Source organism: Somniosus microcephalus, chromosome 5, assembly GCF_052327205.1.
Source record: "Somniosus microcephalus isolate GS21.2 chromosome 5, FLI_Smic_1.0, whole genome shotgun sequence".
NCBI lineage: Eukaryota > Metazoa > Chordata > Chondrichthyes > Squaliformes > Somniosidae > Somniosus > Somniosus microcephalus.
In genome coordinates, this window is record NC_140991.1 from 305,191,675 (window position 1) to 305,207,268 (window position 15,594).

Below are 15,594 nucleotides of genomic sequence, written 5' to 3' on the forward strand. Positions count from 1 at the left end.
CCTGATCGCGAGTGCCGGCAAAAGAGCCCGGCACAACGGAGAAGTGCCGGGCGCCACGGAAACCAGCCGGCAATGCCGCGGGGGGGGGTGGAGGAGGCCGGGGAAGGAGGTGCGGGCAGGCGGCCGCCGAAAAAGCGGCCGGCCGCACCTCCACCTTAAAGCGCCCCGCTAAGGCTGCAGTAAGGACCCGGTCTCCTGATGTTGTTAGCGGCCGTCATGGAGGAGGCGGCGGCAACTGAAGATGGGGTTCGGGGCGGTATCGGGGCGGCACCGGGGCACTGCGCACACCGATGACGTCATCGGTGCCGGCGCAGCGCTACCGGCTACCGCCGCCATTACCGCAGCTCTCAAAATCAGTGCTACCACCCCTACTGGCGCAGAAGCCCTCTTTGGGCTGTAACTGGGCGCAAAGCCCACCGAATTTCTAGGCCAATTAGCTTACATCAGCAGAAAACTTCAAAGGATAAACTGCTAAAAAAAGTATAAAAATAGAGCGTTTCAGATGAAAAGTCAGAAGTCGCTGTAAAGGGCAAGCGATTCTCAACTTCAGAGGCAGGCTCTGTAAGTTTTTAATTCTTTGAGTCTCGGGGATCAAGAGGTACTCTTATTTGATTTTGGTGGATATTCTGGATTAGAAATAATAAGAAATGTAAAAATTTATGAATTTAAGATTTGAGAATAAGGATCTCTGAGAATAAGAAATGTAAGCTATTTGTATTTTGAACTGTTAAAGTCATGATTGACTCATCAGCTGTTAACTGTATGTCGGCTCTTAAATAAATCTATATATTTTTAGAATTGTCTCAAATAGTATTTCTGTATCAAAGTCATGAACTCAATTTCTGTACACTCTTTGGTGAGGAGTTGCAGATTCTGGGGGAGTATTCTGGACCCTCATAATATCCGGAAAGTTACAGTCTAGTTAAAATGATTAAAAGTGCTATCTGGAAGACGGTAACATCTTCAAGTCATTCCTTTCCTTTAGAAAGAGATAGCCTGGACCTTTAGACCCAATTAAGCGTTTTATAGAATTCGGCTATCTCTAACTTCAGTTGAAGGTGAATGTCTGGGGAATACGCCTGATCTGGGGTAGCCCAAAAAGGGCTAGGACTAGTAATTATCCCTTTAAGATTACTGCTAGTAGTGCATGTACCATTTAGTATTGCTAATAGCAGGCTGATTAAACATGAAAATACCTGCTAGTTGTGTAATGTCAGTATTTAGATCAAAAATATAGGCCTGGACTTTTGCCTGGAGGTGAGTTCAGCTGTTGTGAGGTTGGGAAACCCGGAAGAACAGGTTTCTCGAATGTCCTGCAGGATTTAACTGCGGGGCTCCTTTAAGCGTGGTTCCAGCCCACAGACAGCCTGCTTGACAGGCTGGAGGCCTTTTGGGCGGAAAGCCTGCTTCACAAGGCTAAAGCCTACGAGAGCAGGTCGGTGTATTGGGAGAGTGAGAGTGGTCGGATTGTAGGGGGAGGTCTGGATCGCGGGGGGGGTGCGGGAATCTGGATTGCAGGGGATTCCCAATTGCAGTGGGGGGGGGGTGATGATGATCTGGGTTGTCCCGATTGCAGGGGGTCCCAATGGTTGTCAGGGGGGTGCCCAATTGCAGGGGGGGTGGGGGGGGAGGTTTCCGATGGTGGTTGGGGTGTCCGGTGGTTGTCGGAGAGGAGGGGGGGAGGTCCGATGGTGGTCGGGGTGGAGGCGTCTGATGGTTGTTGGGGAGCAAATATTGGTCGGTGGTGGGGGGGGGGGCAGGGGGGGTTGCAGTCCGATGGTGTGGGGGTGGTGAGCAGACAGATCGTGGGGGGGGGTATATATTGGGTAGATTGTTGGGCCTGGAGGAAACACTCCTCCTCTTGGCGCACAAGCAGTGCTGTAAAGGCCCTTACCTCATAGATTCAGTCCTTCTTATCTCCTTTTACCTGTTGGGTTTCCTGAGGCCTGGGAAACCCAGCCGACATGACTTAAAAATAGAATGACTATTAAGATGACGTCAGGCAATGACTATCTCCAACAAGCGAGCGTCGAACCACCGCCCCTTGACATTCAAAGGCATTACCATTGCCGATACACCACCATCAATATCTTTGGGGTCACCATTGACCAGAAACTTAACTGGACCAGCCACATAAATACTGTGGCAACAAGAGCAAGTCAGAGGCTGGGTATTCTGCGGCGAGTGTCTCACCTCCCAACTCCCTGAAGCCTTTCCACCAGCTACAAGGCACAAGTCAGGAGTGTGATGGAATACTCTCCACTTGCCTGGATGAGTGCAGCTCCAACAACACTCAAGAAGTTCAACACCATCCAAGTCAAAGCAGCCAAATTGATTGGCACCCCATCCACCACCTTAAACATTCACTCCCTCCACCACCGGCGTACCATGGCTGCAGTGTGTACCATCTACAAGATGCACTACAACAACTTGCCAAGGCTTCTTTGGCAGCACCTCCCAAACCCGCAACCTCTTCCACCTAGAAGGACAAGGGCAGCAGGTGCATGGGAACACCACCACCTGCAAGTTCCCCTCAAGTCACACAACTTCCTGACTTGGAAATATATCGACCGTTCCTTCATCATCGCTGGGTCAAAATCCTGGAACTCCCTCCCTAACAGCACTGTGGGAGCACCTTCACCACACGGACTGCAGCGGATCATAGACGGTGGCTCACCACCACCTTCTCGAGAGGAACTAGGGATGGGTAATAAATGCTGGCCTTGCCAGCGACGCCCACATCCCATGAGCGAATAAAAAAAAGGCCTCATTATAATATTTAAATGACCAACCTGCTTCTTGCGAACGGATTGGTCTCCCGCCCTTCGTCCCGCCTCCGTTAAAACCTGAGGTGGGTGGGTTCGGTTCCTGTTACAGATTTGTTGCATTCTCCCCTCTGACCTGACACCAACCCACCCAAATTTAAATGCGGAAATCTAAGGCTGGAGTAGTAGCCCATTAAGCCCAGGGCTCCCAGCTCTGTCAGGTCGGCGGTGAGCTGTTTTACAATTACCTCAAGTCACAGGACTGTTTGGTGCTACTGGCTGGATAGTTCATCTGTGGGATCCAGGTTTGACTCCGGCCCATATTCACGAGATGAAATTCTCTGTTGGCTGTAAATGGTGTGAATTGAGTTTGGGCTGTCCGAATCCAGTGAGGGGCATAAACTAGCACAAGTCTCAATCTCTTTCAGGTAGACCGTAGGATAACTGATATATGAAATTTTAAAAGTAATACTCTGATATAGTAGCAGTATTTCTCAGGGGTTTGGGCAGCATGGAGAGAGCTTTTTTTTGTTTGAAAGGAGGGAAAATTGAGAGTGGGGTTTGTAATTCCAATGGCCTGTGTCCAATTGCCTGGTTTGTCCACCTCTGGCAGTAGATATTGGGAAATGTCATTTATTTTTAACACTCCCATGCAATAAACCTTTTGTCAAAAACTGCACAAACGCAAGGAGGTTTTTCATTCAAAGTCCCTGCACCAACAAGACATGAATCAATAGCATAACCCAATTACAAAAGGAGATTGGTCTGTTCTATCTTGCTGGAGGCCACATGAGACCAGGTGAATACTGAGGTCGCCACACAAATTATTTTGCCTTCTGATTGCTGTTACCCAACTTGCTCAAAAACCAGCCTCTACACTTACTGGCACCAGGAAAAATATGGGCCTTGGTTGTCTAAAGGTGGAGGTTAACAAACAGAATTGCATTAACAAACCTGGTGAATACCCTTGTAAATTCATAGCAAAAACTAGGCAAAACAAAGACAATGGGTTGGATTTTGTCAATGGGGACGTAATGGAGGCGGGACTCCTGCTTTTTGGGTTGTAGTCCCGCTCCATCGATTTGTGATCAACCCACGCAATTTTCCCTTGATTGACCTTGTTGAGCCCGCCCAGCGGGCTCAGCAGGCCAATTAAGGGATACCCAGTTACAGGTGACGACACAGATTGACATTTCATCTGTCAAGAGCTTTTGACAGATGAAATATCAACGTTTGACAGCTCTGTGAAGCTGTCAAACACTGACCATCTGACTTCTAACTTGAGTCCTTCTCCACAGACTCAGTTAGAAATCTCTCCAGAACAGAAAGCAGAATGCTGCAACTTTTGACAGCTCACGGCCACTCTGCTTTCTGTGCCGGTGAGATGAGGGACTCCCGAGACCTGAAGGAAGGAGGCCTGCATTAGTAAGTAAAGGTAAGTAAAACTTATTTAAACACTTTACACACAACAAACACACTTACCTCTGCACTCATGCACCCATCATTCACCTGAACACCAGATATCTCGAACCCTCCAAGCCCTTCAGCCCGACGGTCCGCCTCGCTAACTTGGCGTGGTTTGGAGCCGTCGGGCAGCCCACACTTCAGGGCTAAAAATAGGGATTAGGCCAAAAACTGCCTGTTAACTACCTGTTAACAGACAGTTAATTGGCACTAATCCCCTTCCTGCCTTGGGGAGGTGGCTCCCAGCACAGGTCTGGTACCCGCCTCCTGGGAAACGGGCATGGAGGCGGGTTGGAAGGGAAGGTTTCGTGCTCCCCGATTCTGCAATTTTTCCCCCACTCCCGCCTCCAAACCCGCCTCCACGGGGCTTGGAAATTCGAGCGCAATGTCTACTGTTCATATGGGCACATACTCGTAGCATTTTACAATAACAACAACAACTTGTATTTATTTAGCACCTTTAACGTAGTAAAACGTCCCAAGGTGCTTCACAGGAGTATTTTAAGACAAAAAATTTGACACCGAGCCACATAAGGATAAATAAGGGCAGGTGACCAAAAGCTTGGTCAAAGAGGTAGGCTTTAAGGAGCGTCTTAAAGGAGGAAAGGGAGGTAGCGAGGTGCAGAGGTTTAGGGAGGGAATTCCAGAGCTCAGGGCTTAGGCAAGAGAAGGCACGGCCACCAAAGGTTGAGCGATTATAATCAGGGATCCTCAAGAGGGCAGAATTTTTCAACACTGAAGGGGGCCATTCGGCCCACCGTGCTTGTGCCGACTCTTTGAAAGAGCTCTCCAATCAGTCTCAGCCCCCTGCTCTTGCCCCATAGCCCTGCGAATTTGGGTCCAACTTCCCTTTTGTATCTTCAAAGTCGATGGCGCCAACTCATATACAATGCGATGTGAAGACAGGGTAGATTCACGATATTACCACCTGGGCATTAAGTGGTGCCCGGGCGGAACACAGGAAGGGAAATCCGGCGGAGAGTTTTGGACACCCCTTCCTCAGCCTGGCAGGTTTGCCCTTCAGTAGTGTCAACGGAAGGAGAATCAGGCAGGGTTCTGTCACTGGTATGCAATCCTCCGCGCCAGAACATCTTCTCATGTCATAAGACCCCTGATTTGCATATTTAAAGGGACTTACCGCCTGAAGCAGGCGGGCATTTTGGCCAGCCATTGGCCCATGTACAAATGGTGATGGCTGGAGCGTTGGTGTGAATGGACCGGTAAAACTACTGACCCCGTTTAGAGGCTGGTGGTGCCCATTTAGGTGAATTAAAATCAGCCCCGTGACACAGAGTCATTATTTAGCGAGATTTGGATGAAACCGAGGGGGTAATTTTAAGCTAACCCGCCCTGCGGGCGACTGGCTGGATCGGATTAGACACCTGTTTTACAATACCACCTGATTTTACACTCCATTGACTTCAGGCAAAGTAAAATTTTGGTCTCCGAGCTGAGGAAGGATATACATGCCTGAGAGGTGGTGCAACAAATGTTCACTAGATTGATTCCTGGGATGAGAGGGCTGTCCTATGATGAGAGATTGTGTAGAATGGGCCTATACTCTCTGGAGTTTAGAAGAATGAGAGGTGATCTCATTGAAACATATAAGATTCTGAGGGGGATTGACAGGGTAGTTGCTGAGAGGCTGTTTCCCCTGGCTGGTGAGTCTAGAACTAGGGGGCATAGTCTCAGGATAAGGGGTCGGCCATTTAAGACTGAGATGAGCAGGAATTTCTTCACTCAGAGGGTTGTGAATCTTTGGAATTCTCTACCCCAAATGATTGTGGATGTTCAGTCGTTGAGTATATTCAAGGCTGAGATCGACAGATTTTTGGGAATCAAGGGATATGGGGATCGGGCGGGAAAGTGGAGTTGAGGTTCATGGTCAGCCATGATCTTACTGAATGGCGGAGCAGGCTCGAGGGGCCGAATGGCTGACTCCTGCTCCTAATTCTTATGTTCTAAAATTGGGCCGGGCGTAAAACGTGTGGTTTCCCATTGGGTGGGTTAAGTTAAAATTACCGCGCAAGTCTTTAATCTCGATCCATAATCCCACCTCCTGCTCTGCCTTATCCCACCACCTGGACAGTTTCAGATTTGATGAATGGGGATAACCTTAATCTTCAATGATTAATAAAAGAGCACTTTAAAAATATCAATAAACAAGAGTCGGCAAGTGAAATGCCCCGTTACCATCAGAGTAAACTGTGCAGGATCATTTAACCTGTGACACCTACTACCTTGAACAACGCTGAGATCAGACATGAGAAGGAAGTTACAATTTAGCTGGCTGTGCCTCTCCGCATCTAAGCTGAAGGAAGCTCAGATAAGAGGGAAATACATAGACACTAATTGGCTTGGGGAAATGAATGTATTTTGTACGCGTTTTGGAACTGTTGCTGAAAATAATCATCGAATGGTTATTACTGAGTGATTAAAAGAAAGACTTGTATTTATATAGCTCCCTTCACAACCAGCAGACATCCCAAAGTGCTTTACAGTCACTGTTGTAATGTTGGAAACGCAGCAGCTAAATTGCGCACAGCAAGCTCCCACAAACAGTAATGTGATAATGACCAGCTAAACTTTTTTTTTGTGATGTTGATTGAGGGATAAATATTGGCCCAGGACACCGGGGATAACTCCTCCAAATTAGTGCCATAGGATCACTTACATCCACCCGAGGGAGTAGACGGGGCCTCGGATTAATTTCTCATCTGAAAGACTGAAGGGATAATTACTAGTCCTAGCCCCTTTAGGGCTACCCCAGATCAGGCGTATTCCCCAGACGTTCACTTTCAACTAAAGTTTGAGGTAGCCTAATCCTAAAGATGTTTAATTGGGTCTAAAGGTCCAGACTATCTCTCCCTAAAGGAAAGGAACAACCTGAAGATGTTACCATCCTCCAGATAGCACTTTTAATAAGTTTAGCTTGACTGTAACCTTCCGGATATTATGAGGGTCTGGAAAACTCCCCCAGAATTCAGCAACTCCTCACCAAAGAGTGTACAGAGATTGAGTTTGTGAGTTTGATACAGAAGTACTATGTGAGACAATTCTAAAAAAATATAGATTTATTAAAGAGCCGACATATAACTTACAGCTGATGATTCAATCGCAACATTAACAGTTCCAAATACAAAAAGCTTATAATTCTATGATCAGAGATCCTTATTCTCAAATCTTAACTTTGCTAGTTTTATAGTTCCTAGTTTATTCTAGGATAGCCTCCAAAATCAAATACACTACCTTGATCCCCGAGATGCAAAGAGTTGAAGGCTTACAGAGCTAGCTCTGAAGCCAAGAATCGCTTTGCCCCTTTATAGCAAATCTATCATCCTGTTTGAAAGTTCAATTTTTATACCCTTTTGCAGTGGTATTTCCTTTGAAGTTTTCTGCTGATGTAAACTAATTATCTCTAGTCATTTTTCTGCGGACCCCTGCTATTTTTACAGTTCGATCAGCTGGTAGCATTAAGAATTATGTCTCTACCCTCGGTGTTTGAAGCTTATCATAAAAAACGGTGTGGAGCAGGTGCATCTATTTGATGTCATTCTTACCAAGGTCTTCTGTTTGTGTCTTTCTACGATGTATAAATTAAAACTCCTCAACTAGGGTGATCTATGCAATTCTTATTTACCTCAGCTGGTTGCAACACAGAATCATGTATCCTGTCCGTAGGTGTTCTAAGTTTAACATAAAAACGATTTGACGGCAGGTGTTTCTTTTACTTGATGTCATTTTTACGAAGGCATATGTTTCTTCTTCTTTCAGGTGCCTGTTTACGAAATGTACTTTAGAACACCTTAACAGGGTGTACCATTGTCTTTTTTCCAAGGCTTCAGACTTTCAGGAGCCTCCAACCTCCTGTTTCAATAAGGCTTTCGGTTCAGTGCCAACAACTTATCTTATCTCAATAGCCTATATGCTGTTTACAGCTTCTCCATTGTTGAGGCTTTTAGATTTTCAAGCCCAGTTTGTCATGTTACAAAGGCCAGAATTCTTTCATAGAATGGTGTATTTTTTCCTGAATGTAGCTTATTCCTTCACAAGATGGCACCTCCGATAGTGCAGCACTCCTTCAGCACTGCACTGGAGTACTCAAGTTTTTTTTGTGCTTAAGTCTCTTGGAGTGGGACTTGAACCCACACACTTTCTGATTCAAAAGCCAGGGCACAACAAACTGAGCCACGGCTGACAAGCAAAGGGAATTGTGGTAAGTATATAACAAGAGCCTAAATCTCATTTGTATTTTCTCACATGAATATGCATTGAGAAATTGTGAAAATATGCTACTGCCATCCTCAAAAACTTTACTCAACTTTTAATCAAGTATTCAAATGTTGCTGCTCTTGAGTGAATGTGTAAAACTAACAATCATTGAGGTTTGAAGATAAAATTGTTCGAGAGAGCATCAGCATTCATTTTTTAAAAGATTGTAATAGTTGCTTTAAATAGGAGCAAACACAGCCACGGAGTTTGCTTTAAAACATAACACATTTTATGAATCAGAAAAAAACAACCATTAGTCCCAGTGAGCTTGCCATCTTCTTGGAAATCAGCCTCACCTACCTGCCTTCTCATGGTATCTCTCAATCACCACTCTCGCCAGAAAAACAACTGATGGGGTTAGATTTTCACCTTTACTGCATGGCCGCTAAGCATCACTTGGTCAGAGCATCAAGGTGACAATTGGGCAGGGAGGATTCCATGGCAATTGCAGAAGCCACCTGATCTTCCTTCCGTTAGTTTAAATGGAAGGAAAATCATTTCAGTTTAGTTATTGGCCAGCCATCCTTCCCGTTAGATTTTCCTCTCTGCATTCCATTCAGCCAACATTTCACACCCTGGTGATTAAAGACAAAAATCTACCCCATCATCTCTCGGATTAGTATTTTATTCCAAAAATTCATTAACATTCTTCCTCCTAATTTCCCAGTTTTTAACTTGCACCCCTGTTATTTAATTCCTTCACCATGGCAAACAGTTTGTCTGATCAACAATTGATCAATTTTGTCAAAGGAAATAAACAGATGCGAATGAGGGAAATGGTAGCATAGTGGTTATGTTACTGGACCAGCAATCCATGTAGGCCTAGCCTTCTGATCTGGCAGATATGAGTTCAAATCCCACCACGGTAGTTGGAGAATATAAATTCAATTAAATAAATATGGAATTAAAAAGCTGGTATCAGTAATGGTAAAAAGTCCATTTGGTTCACTAATGTCCTTTAGAGAAAGAAACCTGCTGTCTTTACCCAGTCTGGCCTATATGTGACTCCAGACCCACAGCAACGTGGTTGACTCTTAACTTCCCTCGGAAATGGTCTAGTAAAACCAGTCAGTTGTATTCAAGAAAGCAGTTCAACACCACCTTCTCGAGGACAATAAATGCTGGCCTTGCTGGTGATGTCCACATCCCATGAATAAAAAAAAAGTAAAGCAACACATTAAATCTTTTTGAAAACTTCTCAAAGTGTTTCACACACGATGAATGGCTTTTAAACTGCAGTGACCATTATGTAGGTACAACGCAGCAGCCATTTTGATTTGGCAGTGTGGAGGCATCCATAGTGATCCAGGTCCCCTCTAATGGCCCTGCACATTCCAGTGGGATCAATACCAGAGAGCACTGGCGGACACAATCTGGCCATAACTACCAGGATCACAGCCACAGATTTAGGGCCATGCTTGCTCTACACAACCTGTAGGTTGAAGAAAGAAGGGAATTATTATTATCCACTCAAAATAAATCAGAAAGAAAAGTAGAAAGGGACCCGAAAAAGGATTTAAAATCTGGGAGCCAAGCTTGTGAATCTGGTGCATACGGTATATTTGATTGATATGGGAATGTATTCACTAAAATCCTTATCATACAGGAAAAGACACTACTATTTAATTACTGCGAGAGATCAAAAATTATTTTTTTTAAAAACATTCAACCCATCTCTCACTTCTGCAAAGCCCAAAGTGCCAATGGAAATTAAGTTCAATTATTGGAAATGATCCATTCTTACAACTAACCTAAAAGCTGTAACTTATTTTAACATCTATCTACGTTATATCTTAATTCACTCTTCCACTCATGCAGTTAGTGAACAGCTCTACATTGTTCTGCCTTACAATGCTGTATCACACCGCCAATGAGAAATGAATACTATAATTCTCCTGGGCACAGTTTCACATGATACATCTACTCTCCTCACATCAAAAGAAATATCATTAAATTTCCACCATTTGCTTTAAGTATCACATCGTTTTTCCCTGTCAAAGCATCCAGCTTTTTCCCGATGAGAGCAAAACAACTGCATTCCGTCGCTGTTGAGCATGTTGGTACCAGAAATATTGACGGTGACTCCGAGATCTGTTTATAACTTCAGTGTGATTAGAGCGTTCAACAGATTCGTTCCGTTACTCAGAGAGTTTTCTTGACTGTGAGAACTGAGATGTATTGCACTGACTGCACAGTGGACGCTGGCTTCAATTTAATTCTGCCCATGTCACAATAATGACCTGAATCGATTTTGTTACACTGCACCTATTTTTCACATTCTATCTTCGCATTATAACAGCACAAGCCAGGCAGCGTCGATTTATCTGATATGCAAACTGTAAGGTATAGTGTGCAACTGCTTATATAATTTAAATTATAATTAACCAGAATTTAACTTATTAGCTTCTGGGTACGTATACAACTAGAGACAAAATGTGGGTGTGAGCATATGAATTTGCAGCATATCCACAAGGTGTGAAATTACATACTTGGAACAAGTCCAAATTTTAAATTTGCTCGTTAAACAGAGCCGTTCCACAGTCTGTTAGTATTGTGACTCAAACCCATGAGCAGAATATCCCTTCTTTCCCTTACTGATCCCCCACTCACATCCCATCAATCCTACTAGACATCGTATAACAAGACATTGGCTTACCGCTCCTTCTGAAGAAAAACAAATTGCCTCTCCATTTCCCCCTGCTTCTACTGAAACCTACCTCTTCAGACAGGTCCTCTCTGAGTTCGAAGCAAGTTGCAGTAAGTGGAAAATCAGTCGGAGGCAGGGGAGCCTTTTCTTCACTTCTCTGTAACACTGCCAACCTATAAAACAAGGCTCGAATCTAGCAGGCTACAAGACTGAAGGGCAGACAAACAAACTGCAGTTTCTAATTCTGGTAATTCCTTTCTAATCCTTCTTGATCACCTTAGAGGAATAAATCCTAGGAAAGGATAACCTTTAATAAGTGATTTACACAATAAAATGTCATTCGTGTTCAATCGCACATGTGTATTTACATTAGAAAGAGGACTACAAGAAAGGGGAATTGAAATTCTAAACAAAAAATGTGTGCAGTGTGTGGAGAAAGAAGCCATGAAAAAGAAGTATCAGTGCAAAATTTGCAAAATTAATACAGAGTTTGCAATTATAACGCAAGATAACTGACTCAACTAAAATTTTGCATCTTTAATGATTCTCAAGAAGGTATAAGCATGAAGATTTGTGCCAATATGGCTAGTTTTGCTTGATTATAATTTCTCAAAGAAAGTGAAGTTTATATTTCCACATAAACACAGAAAGCTAGCATGCAGGTACAGCAAGCAATAAGGAAGGCAAATGGCATGTTGGCCTTTATTGCAAGGGGGTTGGAGTATAAGAGTAAGGAAGTCTTACTACTACTGTACAGGGCCTTGGTGAGTCCACACCTGGAGTACTGGGCACAGTTTTAGTCTCCTTATCTAAGGAAGGGTATACTTGCCTTGGAGGCGGTGCAACGAAGGTTCACTAGATTGATTCCTGGGATGAGAGGGCTGTCCTATGATGAGAGATTGTGTAGATTGGGCCTATACTCTCTGGTGTTTAGAAGAATGAGAGGTGATCTCATTGAAACATACAAGATTCTGAAGGGGATTGACAGGGTAGATGCGGAGGGGTTGTTTCCCCTGGCTGGAGTGTCTAGAATTAGGGGGCATAGTCTCAGGATAAGGGGTCGGCCATTTAAGACTGAGATGAGGAGGAATTTCATCAGTCAGAGGGTTGTGAATCTTTGGAATTCTCTGCCCCAGAGGGCTGTGAATGCTGTGTCTTTGAGTATATTCAAGGCTGAGATCGATAGATTTTTTGACTCTAGGGGAATCAAGGGATATGGGGATCTAGCGGAAGAGTGGAGTTGAGGTCGATGATCAGCCATGATCTTATTGAATGGCGGAGCAGGCTTGAGGGGCCGTATGGCCTGCTCCTGCTCTTATTTCTTATGTTCTTATATCCGTGTATAATATAACTGACTAGATCAATGCATAAATATTTGTTGCAGGATTATATAATTCAGGAATTCAGATTCGCTGCTTGGTTGGTGTACACATGTATCATGTTCTAGATCTCTCCTCAGTTTGGGCTAGTGTCCTCGTGCTTGATTTGGATGACAATTATGGAGAAGGCTGTGTAACATCACCAGTCTATCAGCACTGTTATGTAAGTTGAAATGAAAAGAAAGAAAGACTTGCATTTATATAGCGCCTTTCATGACCCCAGGGCATTCCAAAGCGCTTTACAGCCATTGAAATACTTTTGAGCTGTAGTCACTGTTGTAATGTAGGAAACGCAGCAGCCATTTTGCGCACAGCAAGCTCCCACAAACAGCAATGTGATAATGACCAGAAAAAATCTGTTTGAAGGAGTTCATTGAGGGATGAATATTGACCAGGACACTGGGGAGAATTCCCCTGCTCTTCATCAAAATAGTGCCATGGGCTCTTTTAGGTCTACTTGAAAGACGGCACCTCCAACAGCGCTGGAGCACCAGCCTAGATTTTGTGCTCAAGTCCCTAAAGTGGACGTGATCTATGAGTCATACTGCAATAGTACACCTGCTACATTATCCTGTTTGTACGACTAACATTGTATTCCAAAGGTGGGCACATGTTTTAGTTTAATTTGGATTTTTCTTTAACATTTTGTTTCTAGCATCCACTTTCTGTAGTGATCACCAAGCGATTTATCTCTCTAACTCCTACAGTAGCGGTCATACCAATTGCGTCCTTTTTCCTTAGTATTATTATAACAGTGGCTCTGGCCTCAGTTTTACATAGGATTACATAGGATATACGAGAAATACACAGAAACAGGCCATTCGGCCCAACCAGTCCATGTCAGTGCTTATGCTCCACTCGAGCCTCCTCCCGTCTTTCCTCATCTAACCCTCTATTCCCTTCTCCCTCATATATTTGTCCAGCCTCCCCTTAAATGCATCTATACTATTCGCTTCAACCACTCCCTGTGGTAGCGAGTTCCACATTCTCACCACTCTCTGGGTAAAGAAGTGTCTTCTGAATTCCCTATTGGATTTCTTGCTGACTATTTTATATTGATGGCCTCTAGTTACCTTCTTCCCCACAAGTGGAAACATTCTCTCTGTGTCCACTCTATCAAAACATTTTATAGACCTCTATTAGGTCATCCCTCAGTCTTCTTTTTTCAAGAGAAAGGCGACCAATTTTCTCATGGTCCAAATGACCATTTTGACTGGTTGTGTGCCCAAATCCATGGCAATAAAAGTAGCTGGTTCATTTGGGTGAGGCAACAAGTGAGGATCATCCACCCAAACAGACAGACAAGAACTTGGTTTAACATGATCTCGTTGAATGGCGGACCAGGCTCGAGGGGCTGAATGGCCTACTCCTGTGTTCCTATGTTCCTATATCATACACAGGGTGGCATTTCAGACAATGCAGCACTCTCTCAGTACTGGACAGCAGAGTCCGACTAGATTATACATTCAAGACCGGGTTCCGGTGGCGAAGAGGTCGCCATAATATCGAGGCCCGGGGAGCAGCAGACGTCAGATGGGCATTCTCGAGGCAGCTCAGCAGTCGTGGGCCACAGGAATGCCAACCAGCGGGGACATTGTTTCCCTACATTACAAGAGTGACTATACTTCAAAAGTACTCCATTTACTGTAAAGCGCTGGGGGACATCCTGAGGTTGTGAAAGGTGCTGTACAGGAAACTTTCCTTTATCCGAGGTTAAATGTCTGGAAAGCTCTATCCACCAGCAAAATTCAGGAGTCGGTTCAGATATGTTTTTTTTCTTTTCGTTGCTTTTTTTCTGCAGTCGTGGCCCTGCAAGGTCTAGCTGAAGCTGTTACTTAGCTACAGAGACGCTTGCAAGCTACGCCGACTGTTTTGAAGCTGTTGCTAAGCAACAGGGTTTGTTGCTTCACACGGAGCTCAGAAGATCCGTATGTTTTAACATTAGCACTGGTTCCTACGGCAGTTTTGATGGGACGGCACCAGCTCGGTCCCGTCAGTGCCAGATACCAGAAAGTTTCCTGTATAATACAAGTTTTTCTCTTTTAAAGCACTTTGTGATGTCTAAGGTTATGAAAAGCACTGTCAAAATTGAAGTTCTTTCTGTTAAACATTCATATATTTGAGAAAAACAGAGCTCTGTGGCTACATTATGAAGGACAGACGGTAGAAGAAATTTGCCAGTGTCCGTAGTACAGGTGAGAGTGATGATTTCAACAGTGCCAAAGCAGTACTCACCAATCAATTTTACACCCAAGGACAACATTGACTCTTTCATCTGTTTGATCAGATTGTCAGAGAAAAAGTAGAAGAGCTTTGCAGCATGCAGTGGAATTACAAGTTCCAGATTGTGAGCTCCAAGTTCAGATTAATGAAGGTTGCACTTCAAAGACTATTGTATCAGGAAAGGATGTGATCTGAATGAAGTGTTGGACATTGTGCAATCAACCAAGACAATCAAAAAGCAGGGTGGAAGATTTGGGAAATGAGCCAAAGTTCGATACCAAGAAATTAAATATTTCGCAATGCAAACCAAAATAGAAAACACAGAAGCTCAAGACAAGGAATATTATTTCTGTCACATCCATGAATGAGAGTAGGCGTCAAGAGGAAAATCACGTTGATCATGTAAGAATATTTGACACTGCTGCAACTTGCAAAGACAAAATATGATAACGATCTAGAAAACTAAGATGGAACCGCAGAGCAGGACAGTGAGCCAAAGACTTGCATTTATACGACACCTTATCACCTCTTAGAACCATCCCAAATTGCTTCATATGACGAGCTACTTGTGAAATTAAGTGATTGTTGTTACGTAGGAAAATCAAGTAAAATAGTTTGGCACACAGCAAGATTTCACAAAGAGCCACTGAATGAATGACTAGTTCATTTGTTTTTGGATGGCGCTGGTTAAGGGCGGAATGTTGGCCAGGCCATCTACCTGCTCAATAGGGTCATGGGATCTTTAATATCCACTTGAACTAAAGCAATAGGCAGAAAAGACCTCCGTTTAACATCTGATCTGAAGGATAAGAACATAAGAAACAGAAGAAATAGGAGCAGGAGT

At 44.0% G+C, this 15,594-nt stretch overlaps 1 protein-coding gene across 3 annotated transcripts in view; it reads right to left on the reverse strand.

The window, feature by feature from the left end:
• The window catches only part of LOC147117868 (cadherin-18-like), a 1,002,068-nt gene that overhangs the window by 500,634 nt on the left and 485,840 nt on the right, over nucleotides 1-15,594 (reverse strand). Inside the window, exon 1 of one of the 3 annotated variants that reach the window (XM_085989251.1) lies at nucleotides 11,219-11,397. The exons of 1 other annotated variant lie outside the window; for it this stretch is intronic. The gene's annotated coding sequence lies outside the window, so the exon portion shown is untranslated. Of the gene's footprint in view, nucleotides 1-11,218; nucleotides 11,398-15,594 lie in introns of those variants that run through there. One more of the 3 variants, XM_085989249.1, reaches the window with a different exon arrangement.